General features: G+C 42.1%; 1 long non-coding RNA gene across 1 annotated transcript; it reads left to right on the plus strand.

The window, feature by feature from the left end:
* The first annotated feature begins 1496 nt into the window (after positions 1–1496).
* LOC138972459 (uncharacterized) lies at positions 1497–16942 on the plus strand. Its single transcript, XR_011457624.1, has 3 exons — positions 1497–1622; positions 4746–4880; positions 16844–16942. It is a non-coding gene; the product is annotated as an uncharacterized lncRNA (long non-coding RNA).
* Positions 16943–17625: the final 683 nt, after the last annotated feature.

Consider the following 17625-nt stretch of genomic DNA (forward strand, 5'->3'; position numbering starts at 1 on the left):
GATGGGATTCGAACCCACGACCTCCCGGCCCGCAGCCCGATACTTTTTAGACTATTTGTTCTCACACTGCAGCACAATCATTGAAAACACAGACCAGTCATGTTTAGCACACAATGGGAAGGGTTACTATTAGAGTGTGGTTTAAGAAAGAAAAACATTATAGCATCGGCAGAATGTCATGAAGTGGAATATGCGAATAAATAAGTTATTTTCTATTAATACACTACACACTTCAAACACAGAATTTGGGAGGATACAGACTTATTATTCCCTCACAACTTACAACACAATTCTTCACAGCAATACAGAAATACAAATCACCACTCTCGAACACTCAGTTCACATAGTCGTATCTTAATCACTCATTGCATGTGATCACATAGTATAACACTCTTGCTAAACCATACTGCCTCAATACTAGGTTATTCCACAAGAAAGGGTGCTGACAGACACTCACGAGTTCGTAGTTCTCACTTCATGCCGTCATTTACACATTCTGTAGTTCTCACTTCATGCCGTCCTTTACACATTCTGTAGTTCTCACTTCATGCCGTCCTTTACACATTCTGTAGTTCTCACTTCAGGCGTCCTTTACACATTCTTGTGCAAACGTTATCCATGATGATTACGTTATCCGTTCTCAAGTTCCTCCCCGAGAAAACACTGTTTCGCCCTTAGTGAAACGTACCGGTTCGTCTCAACGCCCAGTGTTGATGGGGACTCCACCGTCCATCCACCTTCGCTGATGTGACTTCTTGTCCTGACATCGTCACGAACTCTCCAGTGTGGGTTCCAACCCCCGGACACCGTCGTGAAAACCCCTAAAGAATTAACCCAAGTCTTAATATAACATTCTCTTAAACCATCTCTTCTTTCTAAACAGTCGTGTATCATCTCTCTCGTTCTAAACATTACACACGTACTTCTGACATCATGTCATGCATGTCATTCCGTCCACAGTCAATATCCAAGTTATACTTAACCCATGGATCACTTAATCCATTAATGACACTACCATACATAGCATCAACATCTTAACATAACATGAATGCGTAACATAGCTTGCAAATGTGTTAGTAAATGACAGTGACTGTGGTGATAAGCTAGAAGATGAAAATGCACATTTGTTTTTCAACTCTTGAAGTAGATGTGTTTTGTAAGCAGGATTAGTAACATTTTGGGTTGTACATTCAGGAAACGAACTTGTGCTTACAGCTGATACCTCTTGACTATGACAACAAAATTACCTGATAACTCTGTGACTTAAAGTGAGTGAGACAATAGACATGCTTTGGATATACTTGGTCTGGGTTAATCTGGTCATCAAACTGTAAGTACACTTGCATGTTTCAGGTTCTTTAGCATGTTGCCTATGTGAACAAGGGGAAATAATGTCCAGCGAATAGCAGGGCTGAAAGAGTTAAAGAATAAATGTCTATGATTCTATATATTATTCTATGTGTGATTGTACAATCTGACAGTGAATGTGACACCGACCAAAGTAGGCGCTGCGTGTACCGATGGTTCAGGTGGAGAGTGTGTAGCACACGCTGCGTGCTCGGCGGCCAACGGATTCTGCGAGTGCGATGCACATTACAGCGGAGTCACCGGGGGAGAATGTTGTAAGTTCAATGAACACACACACGCACGAACGCACACATGCACACACGCATGAATACTCTTTCGCTCACTCTCACCAAGTAATGCACACACACACACACACACACACACACACACACACACACACGTAATGAACCCACAGCATCCGACTAGAAATGACACTATATCTATATGTATAGGTCCAAACCTTCCTGTGTCAACAATAATTGTATTCCACTCACCCTCTGAGACCCTGCCAGGCTTGCACATGGAATACAGTGAACCCCGGCTATATTGAAGTGGCACGGGACCCGGGAAGACCTTCAATATAGCCGGAACTTCAATATAGGCAATTCTCGGTTATATTAAATTTCCCTCCTTGTTTCTTCAGAAAATCAATATGTGACCCTCCACCACGAAATGAGTCGCATGTCACCTCGCGCGGTTCGGCGCTAGGCTTAATATAAGTCCGGGGAGTGTCTGGTAACAGTGTGAGGGTCAACTTAGTCACATGCTTATAACTCAAACAGTTTTCGCTCTTTTCTAAAACGGTTTTCACCACTGGATAGAGCATAACAAATTCTTTCGGAAAATGTAAAAATATGAAAATCATGCAAAGGTGACAGGCGACTCATTTCGTGGTGGAGGGTCACATATAACCAAACTTGTTTTCACTATACGTTCTTATTTCCGTGTCCACACATTGCGTTTGATGTGAGATATATTCCCATTAATCTTTCACCTGTTGGCTGTTGTTCTTCGAGCCTCCTTGCTTTTCTCTGCACACACACACACACGGACAAACACTCACACACACGCACGCCCCCCCCCCCTCCCTTACACGCACGCCCCCCCTCCTTTACACACACATTCCATATTCCTCAGCTACTTCCTTTCTTTTTTGGCAGCCAGTTTCCAGCTTCTGAATAAGCTCGATTTTTTACATTTAGTCAAGTTTTGACTAAATGTTTTAACGTAGGGGGGGAATCGAGACGAGGGTGTGGTGTGTGTGTCTGTCTGTCTGTCTGTCTGTCTGTCTGTCTGTCTGTCTGTCTGTCTGTGCGCGTGCGTGTGTGTGTGTAGAGCGATTCAGAGTGAACTACTAGACCGATCTTTATGAAATTTGACATGAGAGTTCCTGGGTATGATATCCCCAGACTCGTTTTTCATTTTTTGGATAAATGTCTTTGATGACGTCATATCCGGCTTTTTGTAAAAGTTGAGGCGGCACTGTCACACCCTCATTTTTCAATCAAATTGATTGAAATTTTGGTCAAGCAATCTTCGACAAAGGCTGGACTTTGGTATTGCATTTCAGCTTGGAGGCTTAAAAATGAATTAATGACTTTGGTCATTAAAAATTCGAAAATTGTAATTAAAATTATTTTTTTTATTAAATTATCCAAATTTACGTTTATCTTAGTCTTCATCATTTTCTGATTTAAAAAACATATACATATGTTATATTCTTAAAAACAAGCTCTAAAAATAAAAAAAATAAACATGATTAAAATTAAATTTCCGAAATCGATTTAAACATAATTTCATCTTATTCCTTGTCGGTTCCTGATTCCAAAAACATATAGATATGATATGTTTGGATTAAAAACACGCTCAGAAAGTTAAAGCGAAGAGAGGTACAGAAAAGCGTGCTTTGCAGCACAGCCCAACCACTACCGCGCTAAACAGGCTCGTTAATTTCACTGCCTTTTGTACGAGCGGCGGACTACGGTCATTGTGAAAAAAATGCAGTGCGTTCAGTTTCATTCTGTGAGTTCGACAGCTTGACTAAATGTAGTTATTTCGCCTTAAGCGACTTGTTTGTTTTGCAGCCATTTTTGCTAGTGTACAAAGGGAAACTACTCGCATGTACAAGAGAAATGAAGTCGGGGAGATCTACGCACTACAAGACTACATGGCGTAGCTGTCAGAGGCCCGCGGCATTGTTAGACTGTAATTGTTATCAGAGACCTCCTGACTCGAAAGTTGATGCTGATCTGGCCTCTCCCCTGCCTCAACTGATTGCGCTGACAGAGGCGTGTCATATCATTCGGCGCCCGCGCAGTCATTGTTCTTACAAATAAAAAGTTAAACAAATCTTTGGAGCACACATTTAATATAGCCAGGTAAAAACGTCCCGTGGGCTGAATTTTTGTTTCAATATAGCCGGGATTTCAATATAGCCGACTTCAATGTAGCCAACATTTTTTAACAAAGAAAAAGTAGAGCTTCAGCCGGGACCTAAAAAATTCTTCAATACAGCCGGGATGTTTAATATAGCCGGGATGTCAATATAGCCGGGATGTCAATATAGCCGGGATGTCAATATAGCCGGGTTGTAAATATAGCCAGGATGTCAATATAGCCGGGATGTCAATATAGCCGGGATGTCAATATTGCCGGGATGTCAATATAGCCGGGTTGTCAATATAGCCGGGATGTCAATATAGCCGGGATGTCAATATAGCCGGGATGTCAATATAGCCGGGTTGTCAATATAGCCGGGTTGTCAATATAGCCGGGATGTCAATTTAGCCGGGATGTCAATATAGCCGGGTTGTCAATATAGCCGGGATGTCAATATAGCCGGGTTGTCAATATAGCCGGGATGTCAATATAGCCGGGATGTCAATATAGCCGGAATGTCAATATAGCCGGGATGTCACTATAGCCGGGATGTCAATGTAGCCGGGATGTCAATATAGCCGGGTTTCACTGCAGGACCATCCCTCCTCTTGGACACTACACATCTAAAACTCAACAACGCGGCTTCTCTCTGTCCACATTAGTTTGATCAGATTATTTGTTTAACTGACTCTTCTGGCTTCTTATGAACTTGTTACCCCCTACAATCTAACAGTATTCAGCAAGCAGTCAGGATGTTCAATGTGGCTTGTTATGAACTTGTTACCCCCTACAATCTAACAGTATTCAGCAAGCAGTCAGGATGTTCAATGTGGCTTGTTATGAACTTGTTAGCCCCTACAATATAACAGCATTCAGCAAGCAGTCAGGATGTTCAATGTGGCTATGTGTCCACATTGAGGGATGGTCGTATTTTGTGTATAAGCCTGATCAGCTGTGAGATGGTGAGCCGAATCGTTTACATGGCAAGGCTTTTAACCGAAACTGATTTATTTTAACAGATCCAGGGGTAGGGAGGCCTGGCGGCGCCTGCATAGGCGAACTCTGCGTTGATTCACACGCTGAATGCCCTTCGTCAACGTCACCAAAGACATGCGTGTGTGCAGATTATTATTTTGCATCTGCGGGTGTCTGCGGTAAGTTCTTGCTCCACATGAAGTATACAAATTCTCTACATACACTGAGAACAAAAAGCCTTAAGGATATTTTGTCAGTGGCATAGCCCAGATGTTAAACAGTAGTTTGTTGGCCAGAAATATACGTGTATTTGAAGATCAGTCTGTGGCGGCTTCCAACGACGCCCTGTCCAGGGCCAGCAGCAAGGCGAAGGTGGCGCTGGTCGACCACACCCCGACCTTCGTCACCAACAACAGCGCTCTGAACTTAAGAATCAGAATGTACAGCTCCAAGAATACAACATAAACTTAGAAAAACGTTTGGGTGACATGGAGAAGAAACCAGACGATTTAGAATGTCGATCCAAACGCAATAACATCATTATTCATGGGATGGAAAGAAGGAAGGACGAGACATCAGACGAGTGTGAAGCTGTGCTGAAAGAAATGATTACGGACAAGCTTGAACTATCAGAGGACGTGCAGTTTGACAGAGTGCATCGTCTTAGTGCCAAGCCAAACTCACCGGTGATTGCGCGCTGCACTTTCTACCAGGACAAAGTGAAGATGCTGAAAGCAAAGCGGAAGCTACAAGGGAGCCAGATCTTCATTGGCGAGGACTTCTCCATGCGCGTGAGGGATACAAGACGCAAGTTGATACCGCATCTGAAGCGAGCCAGGTCAGAAGGTAAAAGGGCTACGATGGTGTTTGATCACCTTCTGATAGAAGGTAGGAAGCATGTATTGGATGCCGATGGAGAGATTCTTAAAGAATTAAGATAGGAAGCTGGCCGCCCTGATAGTGATACCACAAAAAAACACGAAAAAGACTGACTAAGAACATTGTCCCTGTGGTACGAAATAAGAGGGGAGATAGACCTGAAGCGACACCGGTTTTGACTGAAGCTAGTGCACGTGAATTTTCCGTGACTGGTGACATCACTGTCACAAACTTACGTGCAGGCCAGCCGTGTGCTACGGACAGTGATATTGGAAGGGTTCGTGTCGCGGTGGCTCAGCGGCAGACCAGCGAATGTGTTATTGCGCTTGACAGTGGTGAAACGCCGCCGAATGAAAAAACAAATGAAAACACTAGTAAAGATGTGTATTTTTGTAAAAGTAATGTATAATAATAATAATAATAATGCAAACTTGTATAGCGCTATTCTAGAAAATTGTCTACTCTTAGTGCTTTACAATACATACATCGACCAAGCATACTATACACGCACAGGCAAAGAAACCGACCAAACATAACCAACAAACTATACATGCACAGGCAAAGAAAACGACCAAACATACAATACACGCACAGGCAAAGAAACCGACCAAACATAACCAACAAACTATACATGCACAGGCAAAGAAAACGACCAAACATACAATACACGCACAGGCAAAAATAACGACCAAACATAAGCAAACATACTATAACCAAACATAACCAACATACTATACGCGCGCAGGCAAAGAGAACAATCAGCACATATAATTATTACTGACATCTAATAATGCAGGCATACAGTGACAATCCAATACACAGCCTAAGCACAAGAACCACAGTAGGCTTCTATATAAAAACGTGTCAACAGTACTATTTACACACACACAGACAGTGCTGACACAAAGCGCAGAAAATATATATACGCGTTATTTTAGGCACTAGGTAGGGGGTGAGGTGGGGCAGGATGGGGTGGGTGGGGAGATGCTGGAGGGGAAATCACTTGCGCTGAAAGAGGTGTGTTTTGAGATTTGTCTTGAATGTAGTGAGAGAATCTGTGTGTCTGAGAGGCAGAGGTAATCTATTCCAGGTCACAGGGGCTTGATAGGCGAAGGACCTCTCGCCACATGTCTTTGTTTGCACTGTGGGGAGTCGAGTGTCGGCGGCGGAGCGAAGCTGACGAGAGGGGGTGTAGAGATTGAGGAGTTCTGACAAGTATTCTGGGGCAGAACCAGAAACGACGGCAAAAGAAAGAGAGGGGAGTTTTTATTCGATCCTTTTAGTGATAGGCAGCCAGTGTAGAGAGTGAAGAAGGGGTGTGGCGTGTTCACAGGGATCGCGTTTACCGGTAATTTCCGGTATTTTACCGGTTAAGATTCGCCAATACCGGAAAAAAAGTGGATGTCGGTCAGACGTACCGATTGTTATTTGGTTTGACCGGTAAAAAAAAAGTAGTAATTACAAAAATCGTTTGTCAGTACGAGAGAGAGAGAGAGAGAGAGAGAGAGAGAGAGAGAGAGAGAGAGAGAGAGAGAGAGAGAGAGAGAGAGAGAGATTTGGATGGCTTGTTATGACAGCGCTACAATGAGAGAGAGAGAGAGAGAGAGAGAGAGAGAGAGAGAGAGAGAGAGAGAGAGAGAGAGAGAGAGAGAGAGAGAGAGATTTGGATGGCTTGTTGTGACAGCGCTACAATGTTGCGATTATGTCTCCATTGATGACACTTGATGTCAAGGTGTCAAACATGACGTCAAAAATCAGACATTATACTTTTCGCGCCATGGTTCCCGGTCCATCGTAAAATCTTTCAGTTTATGAGAAACTGAAAGACAATAAGGGACGGCGTCCAACTATAGACGTCATAGCATCATACCGGGAAATCACGTACTCACACCAGCTTAGATCTTTGTCTACATACAGTTGATTATTGTGAAGCGAGTCGATTGCGATGAAGATGCAACGATCTTTACTGTCTTTTCTACCCCCAAGAGGTGAGAAAAGGCCTTTGAATGAAGGAACTGAAAGTGAAAGTACTTCACGGCCTAGTACATCAGAGCCCGAGTCTCAAGCGGCGGCAAAGAAACCAACATCGGCATCTTCCACTGTCAAACGATTGGACACATGCTGACACAACTTCTTGACACACCAGGAGACAACGAACGAGAGTTTTCTTACTCACTGCATGGAGCAACATTCAACACAACAACTCTCACCCATCTTTACAACAGAGGACAGTACGAAAGAGTATTATGCAGAGAGTTTATTCAGGGTCTGATTGATGCATTGCGCCGTCGCTTCCCACAGACTGAAGTGACTATTTTGTCAGCGCTGGCAACCGTCTTTGATGTGGAGCGTTACCCTGGGGCTGATAGATTAGCTGGGTATGGACAGGCCGAGATGGATGTGCTGAGACGGCATTACACAGCTGTGATCAACCCAGAACGAGCACAGCGCAACTTTTTACCCTTCAAGACTGCAGTCACAAATTATGGCGCGACATCTTTCGACACCGTGTGCAGGTGTGTGATCAGGCAACTGTATGACCAATTTCCTGACTTTGGCGAGCTTGCCAAAATAGCTCTGGTCATCCCAGTATCTAGCGTGTACGCAGAGCGAGGATTCAGTGTGCAAAACCTCATCAAAACAAAAGGGAGAAACCGCCTGAATGAAGACCTGGTTTTTCCTCCGAAAACGGCGTATGGCTGCCTAAATGGCGGGGTAAAAAACGGTCATACACGTAAAATTCCACTCGTGCAAAAAACACGAGTGTACGTGGGAGTTTCAGCCCACGAACGCAGAAGAAGACAGAAGAAGAAGACCGTGTCAACCGCCTGATGGTGCTTCGCTGGCACAGCAAGTCACTCAGGGATTTTGACATCGGCTCTGTGTGTGAAAACTTTTTGACAACAAAGAATAGGCGAAAGTGAAACTGTAACAGTAAGTAACTAGTGAGTAAGTCTTCCAGTTGCGTGATTACTATTTGCTTTCCTATTTTATTTCGGAAGTCTCTCTCTCTCTCTCTCTCTCTCTCTCTCTCTCTCTCTCTCTCTCTCTCTCTCTCTCTCTCTCTCAGCGGCTGCTGATCAGTGTGTCACTGTCAAGTTGTGCGACAGTTGCTTTGGGGGGGGGGGGGGGGGGGGGAGAAAAAACGTCCGCATATCACTGACATTGATAAACATTGATTTAATGTATTGTAAGTCATTGTTTGTATTTTACTGGTTGCCTTGGCAAGCTTACCGATTTTCGTGAGAGCCTTGTAGCCAGCTCATGACGTCATACCGGTTTGAAAAATACCTAGCGCGATCACTGGTGTTCATACTTGGAAGATTTGAAGACCAGGCGGGCAGCGTTATTTTGGATCCTTTGAAGTCTATCTAAAAGGTACTTAGGGAGACCGGCCAGAAGAGAATTGCAATAATCTATCTTTGAGAGGACTAAAGAACACACTAACGTTTTGGTTGCATCAGTGGTGAGGTAGTGACGGACTGAACTAATCTTGCGCAGCTCTAGATAGGCGGACTTGCAGATGTTAGAGATGTGTTTTTGGAAAGAGAGAGTTGGATCGAGAGTGACGCCAAGGCTGCGGACAGACGGAGAGAAAGAGATAGGTAGTTCGTTGACAGTGAGAGAGGCAGGAAAAGAAGGGTGATTGAGAAATTTCTTGGGACAGGTCAGCATAACTTCGGTTTTGTCACTATTTAACTGGAGTTTGTTTAAAGACATCCAATCACTGAGGTCCGCAATGCAATCCTGTGTCCGAGATACCAGATCGTCAACTTCAGCAAGAGGGGCAGACTGATGAAGCTGTGTATCATCAGCGAAACTCTCGTGCGACAACGCATGGCGACTGATAACATCGGACACAGGGGAGGCATATAGAACGAAAAGTATGGGGCCAAGCACGGACCCTTGCGGGACACCGTGCTGGAGAGCTGAAGGTTGAGATTTGATGCCGTTGACACAAACGGTCTGCGTCTGGTTAGTAAGGTACGAACGAACCCAGGAAAGGGCCAGATCATGAACACCAAAGGAGTGCTGAAGCCTGTGGCGCAGAATTTCGTGGTCTATCGTATCAAATGCGCTAGACAAGTCCAGTAGTGTTAGAATGGAGACCTGATTTTCGTCAAAGCCAAGAAGGATGTCGTTTACAATCTTCAGAAGTGCTGTCTCAGTACTATGGTTTTTCCTGTATGCAGACTGATGGGTGTTGAGAAGGTGGTTTTGCTCTAGGTGAGTGAGAAGTTGTGAAAGAACAATTTTTTCAGTGATTTTTGAAAGGAATGACAAGTTCAAAACGGGCCTAAAGTTTTTTCAAGGAATTCTTGTCAAGTGAAGGTTTTCTGATGAGGGGCCTAACTATTGCAGGTTTGAATTCATCTGGGAATGAGCCGGAAGTCAGAGAGTCGTTGATGACGTGAGTGAGGTATGGAAGAAGGTCATCAATACAATCACACAGCAGAGAGGACGGAATGGGGTCAAGCTCGCACGTTTTCGGACTAGCGCCTAAACACACTTTTTTTACAAACTCGCTGGTGACAGGCTCAAAACGCTGCAGAGCTGGACCACAATACATCCTATCGGCAACCGGTGAAGGCGGGACAACAGCAGAATCAAGCTTCTCGCGAATAAGCGCGATCTTCGCAGTGAAAAAGTCAGTTAACTTCTGGGGAAGCTCATGTACAGAGAACATGGTGGGAAGAGGGGAACAAGTCACCTTGCCTAAGATGTCATTTGTGACACTAAACAGATGTTTGACTGAGGTGCATGCGAGTATTTTGGATGAGAAGAATGCAGACTTGGCATGGTCGACGATGGCGATGACCCGGTTTCTGGCCGCCTGAAATATTTGCCGGTGCACGGTTAGACCTGTGGCGCGCCACTGACGCTCCGCCGTCCTCCTCTCCCGCTTGGCGTCTTGTAGTTCAGGTCCCACACCGCTATACCACGGGGAGAGGGGACGATTAGAGACCAAATGTATCCGTGTGTAAAACTTTCTCTTTTCTGCAGTGGAATGTAAATGGTTTGATGTCTAAGTTAACAGACGGAGAGTTTATTTCTGTTGTTCGTACTTTCGATTTCATTTCTTTGGTCGAGACACATATGGAATATTTTGAGATGCATGGTTTTACAGGATATTCTGGTTTTTTTGCAAATCAGCAACAAAGTTCTCAAAACATGGACGTAGATCGGGAGGGATTTTATGTCTTGTTAGGAATGAATTCGTTCCTAAAATTCGTGAAGTGAATGTGCTTTGTGCAAATGTGTATGCTTTTGTTATTGATAAGAGCGTGTTTGGGCTATCGAAATATATCCTTTATGTGTGTGCGTACGTACCACCAGAAGGATCTCCATATTACACTGTTTTTGATTGTGATAATAGCATAAGCATGCTGGAAGAATGTATTACTGATTGTATGCTAAGTATGAATGATACGTATGTGATTGTCGAGGGTGATTTAAACAGCAGGATCTCCAATGTTTCGCAGACTTTTGTACTTGATGAAAATGTTGTGGATTCGCTTTATAAAAAGCCACATCGTGTGCGACAACCGATGCTCTGAAGACAAGGTTTTAAATAGTTATGGAAAGCGTTTGTTAAATATGTGCACAGCGCTAGATCTGTCTGTTTTGAATGGTGTCATAACAGGTGACGAAGAGGGGCGTTTTACTTACATTTCGGAACGCGGATGCAGTGTAAATGAATACTTTTTGTTGTCGAACGATTTGTCTGCTCTAGTTTCTGATGCGAGCACTCTGTCAGTTATGGAACGTATCGAGTCAGACCATATGCCAGTTGTACTTTTTGCCAAATGTTTGAAAGAAAATGTGTGTCATGATAAGCGTGTAAAAGCAGAAGGTGTGGTTGAAAGATTTGTATGGAATGGTGCGAATGCAGAGCTGTTTGCGACGATTATGAACGGAGATGATAGCCAGGCCAAGTTGAGTTACGCCATGAGTCTGATTAACGTTAATATTGACTATGCTGTCCATATGTTTTGTGACTGTATTAAGCAGAATGCTCAATGTATGAAGAAGAGAGTGTTTGTGAATGAAAGGAAGAGTATGGGTGACTGGTTTGATGAAGAATGTAGGAAAGCAAGGCAAAGTGTTTGGAAGATGTTAGAGATATGTTGTGGCTCAAAGGATGTGGATGGTCGTACTGCATTTTGTACAACGAGGCGAGAATATAAGCACTTGCTGGAAAGGAAGAAAAAGCAACATAATGATGCGAAGATACAGTACTTGGTTGACTCTGTAAATAATCAACATGATTTTTGGGGCGCAATGCGAAAACTGTCTTTTTAAAAGAAAAAGTGTTACGAACAATGTGCTCGTTGATGTGTGGTTTCAACATTGTAAAGAGCTGTTGGAAAAAGATGAACGTAATGTGGAAAGTTTTAATTACGATGAAGGTGAGCAAGACAGTATTTTGAATAATCCGATTTCACAAGAGGAAGTTTTGAATGCATTAAGAAAATGTAAAGATCATAAATCTCCTGGACCAGATGGAATAATACCTGAGTTATTGAAAGGTTCTGAACCACAGATTGTTGATTTTTTGGGTGAAATTGTTTAATGTTCTTTTTGACAAAAGGTGTTTTTCCAGAAGCTTGGACCGAATCATTTGTACTCCCGTTATTCAAAAAAGGTGATGCTAATGATACAAGTAATTATCGAGGAATATCACTATGTGATGTGAGTAGTAAAGTGTATTGTACAATTATCAACTGTAGACTTCAAGAATGGAGTGAACGTTATAATCTTACCGGAGAATATAAAGCTGGGTTTAAAACGAATTATTCAACTGTCGATCATATGTTTACATTGTTGGCGTTTGTACAGAAGCAGTTTTCCTTTAATCGTAAACTCTATGTGCCATTTATAGATTTTGAAAAAGCATTTGATTCTATCGATCGTAACCTGATGTGACCAATTTTGTTGAAAAATGGCATAAAAGGAAAGTTGTTCCGTTGCATTAAAAGTATGTATGAAAATGTTAAATGCCGAGTGAAATGTGGTGTACATTTGACTGATTATATTAAGTGTACCTACGGTGTGAAACAATGTGATGTTTGTAGTCCTCTTTTGTTTTCTCTCTTTATAAACGAGTTGGCTTGGGAAATTATTGAAAAAGGAAGACATGGTGCACAGTTTTTGAATGATTATATGGAGCTATTTATTTTATTATTGGCTGATGATGTTCTTCTATTATCTGAGACTGTGGTTGGTCTACAGACGCAGTTGAATAATTTGCAACATGCAGCATCAAAATTACACCTTAAATTAAATATGAATAAGAGTAATATTGTTGTTTTTCGGAAGGGTGGATACTTGAGTGTAAGAGAGAAATGGAAGTATGATGGAAAGATAATGCCAGTGGTTAATGTTTATAAGTATTTATGAATATTGTTCTCCACAAAACTCAGTTTTACCGCCACTTGTTGTGACCTTGCAAGCAAAGCGAAAAACGCATTGTTGTGTATATCAAAAAAAATTGTCAAAGGTTGGTAATAATAATTTGAACGGTTATTTAAAATCATTTGATTCTCAGGTTTTGCCAATTGCAATATATGGAGCTGAACTGTGGGGTCTTGAGAATTCTGCATTACAGTCTGAAAAGGTTCATTTATTTGCCCTAAAGAAATTTCTTGATGTTGGATCCTCGCGCCCCCTAATTGACGTAGAGGCGCGTCCCCCGGGTGGTGGATGGGGGAGCCTTCTCTACTAACTTCTGAGAGAAGGTCGCATCACTCTCGATGCCGTGAACCTAATTAGGATCTTTTTCTTGTTTCTTCTCTATTTCTGCCTCCCCAAAGTCCTTTTACTTTCCTTTTCTCACCCATAAAATTCTTCACTTTTTACCCTTGTTAAGTGGTTCTTGTATAGAATATAGTCAATGTTTGTAAAGATTTTAGTCAAGCAGTATGTAAGAAATTTTTAGTCCTTTGTACTGGAAACTTGCATTCTCCCAGTAAGGTCATATATATTGTACTACGTTGCAAGCCCCTGAAGCAATTTTTTTATTAGTGCTTTTGTGAACAAGAAACACTTAACAAGTGGCTCTATCCCATCCCCCCCCCCTTTTCCCCTATCCCATCTCCCCCCTTTCCCTCGTCGCGATATAACCTTCGTGGTTGAAAACGACGTTAAACACCAAATAAATAAAGAAAGAAAGAAAGATGTTGGATCACGCACACGCAACGATTTTGTGTACGGAGAGATGAATAGGTATCCCATTTATGTGAATGCTGCAATACGTTGTGTTAAATATTGGTTGAAGTTTTTAAGAATGGACGTAAATAGATTGCCACATAAAGCCTATACATCGTTGCGTGAACTGGATGAAAGAGGTAAAAGAAACTGGGTGTCTAGCGTACGTTGTAAATTATGTCAGAATGGTTTTGGGTTTGTATGAATGAATCAAGGAGTGCAATATGAGAACCGTTTTTTGAAAGATTTCAGAGAAAGATTGATTGATTGTAGATGGCAGGAATGGAATTTTCATGTTCAGAACAGTGATAGATTTGCGTTATATAGGACATTTTGCACTGTGCACGAAGTCAAACCTTATTTATTATTGAACATGGATAGGCATTTGAAAATTATTATGGCAAGATTCCGAGGTGGAATAACAGAACTATGTGTGCACGTTAATCGATATAAGAGATACGATGCGGATATGTTGTTATGCCCATTGCGCAGGGAACGTAAGGAAGATAAGTATCATGTTGTGCTTTGTTGCCCCGCACTTCGTGATTTGCGATGTCAGTTTATTCCTGCTAAGTTGTATAGAAACCCAAGTTTACACAAGTTGTCTATGCTTATGGCATCTGTGAATGAAGGTATTGTTCGAAAGTTGTCAGTTTATGTGTACAAAGCATTTCGGCTACGTAGTGTTGTTATGTCTTAGTTCATGTAAGCCTACGATATATTTTATTTGAAATGTAATGTCTTAGTTCGTGTATGATTTATTTCATTTGATTTGTGTGCAAATGTCATTATGTCATTGTATCTATGTTCACCCCCCTCATAAGGGGCTATGGCCTAAATGAGTAAACAATCCAATCCAATCTCTCTCTCTCTCTCTCTCTGTCTCTCTCTCTCTCTGTCTCTCTCTCTCTCTCTCTCTCTCTCTCTGTCTCTCTCTCTCTCTCTCTTCCTCTCTCTTCCTCTCTCTCTCCCTCTCTCTCTCTCTCTGTCTGTCTGCCTCTCTGTCTCTCTCTCTCTCTGCCTGTGTGTGTGTGTGTCTCTCTCTCTATCTCTCTCTCTCTCTCTCTCTCTCTCTCTCTCTCTCTCTCTCTCTCTCTCTCTCTCTCTCTCTCTCTCTCTCTCTCTCTCTCTCTCTCTCTCTCTCTCTCTCTCTCTCTCTCTCTCTGTGTCATATGGCGCCGAAGTTTGGGGGGGTTGAAGCAGACCATACACTTATAGAGAGAGTTCATTTATTCGCACTTAAACGTTTTTTTGAATACGAGTATGAAAACACCAAATGCTATGGTCTGTGGAGAAACGGGAAGGTACCCCTTGTGTATAAACAGCTTTGTTAAATGCATTCGTTTTTGGCTACGTATATTGAGGATGTCACATCATCGCCTTTCGAGCAAGGCGTATAAAATGCTTAAATATCTCTATGAAGTTCAAAAATAAGAAAACATGGGCCTCCTCGATCTGTTACACTCTGTACATGTACGGTTTTGATGAAGTATAGGAAAACCAAGGTGTTGGCGATGAGAGGGCGTTCCTAACAGCATTTAAAGAAACACTTATTTCATCCTATAAGCAAACCTGGCTTGAAAATGTACAAGGAAGTGAACGTTTCTCTCTGTACAGAACCATAAAATCAACCCTAACATGATCCAACTATTTAAGTGATTTGAAACATATTAAAGCTAGAAATCTTCTGATTATACTTAGATTGGGAGTATCTCCTCTGAAAGTGCATCGATTTCGCTTTGATTTAAATGCAACCTCCGCTGATTTATCTTGTCCATTTTGTTGTGGCAGTGTTGAAGATGAAGTCCACTTTGTTTTAGTATGCCCTAAATATGCTGAGTTAAGAGAATATTATATTCCACGAAAATACACTAGAATCCCATCATTGTTTAAATTAACCATGCTGTTTTCAAACACTAGTAATCCGCTATTGCTACGTTTTTCTACATTTGTCATGAAGACGCTTTCTATTCGTAATCCATAATCCGTAAACGAAACAGGGTGATACTAGTAGGATGTTCTTGTTTTTGTTCACTATGTGCATTTGTATGCTGATGCTTGAGATGTACGTGCTCATCTCCATGAAAAGGGCCCAAGGCCTACTCATTAAAGCATTCAGACTTCTCTCTCTCTCTCTCTCTCTCTCTCTCTCTCTCTCTCTCTCTCTCTCTCTCTCTCTCTCTCTCTCTCTCTCTCTCTCTCTCTCTCTCTCTCTCTCTCTCTCTCTCTCTCTCTCTCTCTCTCTCTCTCTCTCTCTTGGTGTGATAAGAATACATTCTCGTGTATTACTCCTTCTAGTATCTAAGATAGTATTACTGCATTTTATATTGGCATGGTGATTCCTTCATAATCTAAGATGGTATATATTAGGTCATGAACGTGTTTTTTTATTTTTTATTTATTTTTTTTTACTTTGCTACCTGATCCTTTATTTGGTTAGTGTGTCGTGTTATGTTGGCTTGCCTTATAAGTTAGTTGATCTTCTGTGTGTGTGTGCGTGTGCGTGTGCGTGTATATATATGTGTGTGTGTGTGTTCTGATAATGTATGGTTGTACTGCCCGTATTGTGATATCTGTATATCACATATCGGTAAAAAATGATCTTATTCTTATATTACTATTATTGCGTGTGTCTGCGTTTCATCATAAAAATTTTGTTCCTATGTATTCCCATTTCGATTATAACCATTTTGCTTAGATCAGGACTAGCTGTAAGAAAGGTCCTACGGACCTAATGCTATCTTTCCTGTAATAAAGTTCAAAGTTCAAGTTCTCTCTCTCTCTCTCTCTCTCTCTCTCTCTCTCTCTCTCTCTCTCTCTCTCTCTCTCTCTCTCTCTCTCTCTCTCTCTCTCTCTCTCTCTCTCTCTCTCTCTCTCTCTCTCTCTCTCTCTCTCTCTCTCTCTCTCTCTCTCTCTACTATACTACGAGTCCAAGCTATCAGACACATACCGTACTGTCTCTTCCATCAGGATTTGTGAATTCACACATTTGAAAGCTGAGGTCTTTCTTAATTTATTTCCATTCAGCATTTTGCTTGTTTCTATGTTACATAAGTGAAAACGGTCTACAAAGATATCGACGAGTCCTGTGTCGTAGGCGATGACACGTGTGTCCACGCAACTCTGCTCCTGGCCTGCGACCCCGCGGCTGGTGTGTGCTGTGAGTCGTTAACATTCAAGTAGTTATGCTTTCAATGATGTTTGTTCTGACTGAGGACACTCTATCCTAGCTCGTTTCATAACTACCAACTCGTATAGTATTATGTTATTTGTAATGTTGACCTAAATGTGACATTTTACACAGATCGAGACAGTTAGCGTCATTGTCTTTTAAGTGAACAATGACTCTCGAGATCTGTGTAAAACAGGGGCGGATCACATCATTTTTTAAAGGGGGGGGGGGGGGGGGTTACACATTTTTTGAGGGACAGATCGACGACGCGAAGCGCTTAGTTCAGGGAGCGAAGCGCCCGAACCTCGTTGCGGGTCCGGAGGTTCAACAAAGTGCATGCAATGTTGGCATGAGGCACTACCGTTATTCAGTATTCTTGATGAATGCGAAAACAAATGTTTTGTTCATTCCGCAAAAAACTACAATTTTAAATCTTTTTCTGACATGTCACATAACCGCACAACTAATGTCTCCAACGACTTAATACATTGTATATGTATGGAATGACATAAGTAAGCACAAGGTTTGGACTAAATGAAGGCAATACGTTAAGGACTTACTGAAATGTACCGTGCATTTTTTGCAACGTAATCGCTTGACAAGTGGCCCCCTTCATCCCCCCCTTCCTCGTCCTGATATGGCTCTGCGTAGTCGGCTGGACGTTA

The sequence above is a fragment of the Littorina saxatilis genome, linkage group LG8 (genome assembly GCF_037325665.1).
Source record: "Littorina saxatilis isolate snail1 linkage group LG8, US_GU_Lsax_2.0, whole genome shotgun sequence".
Taxonomy (NCBI): Eukaryota; Metazoa; Mollusca; class Gastropoda; order Littorinimorpha; family Littorinidae; genus Littorina; species Littorina saxatilis.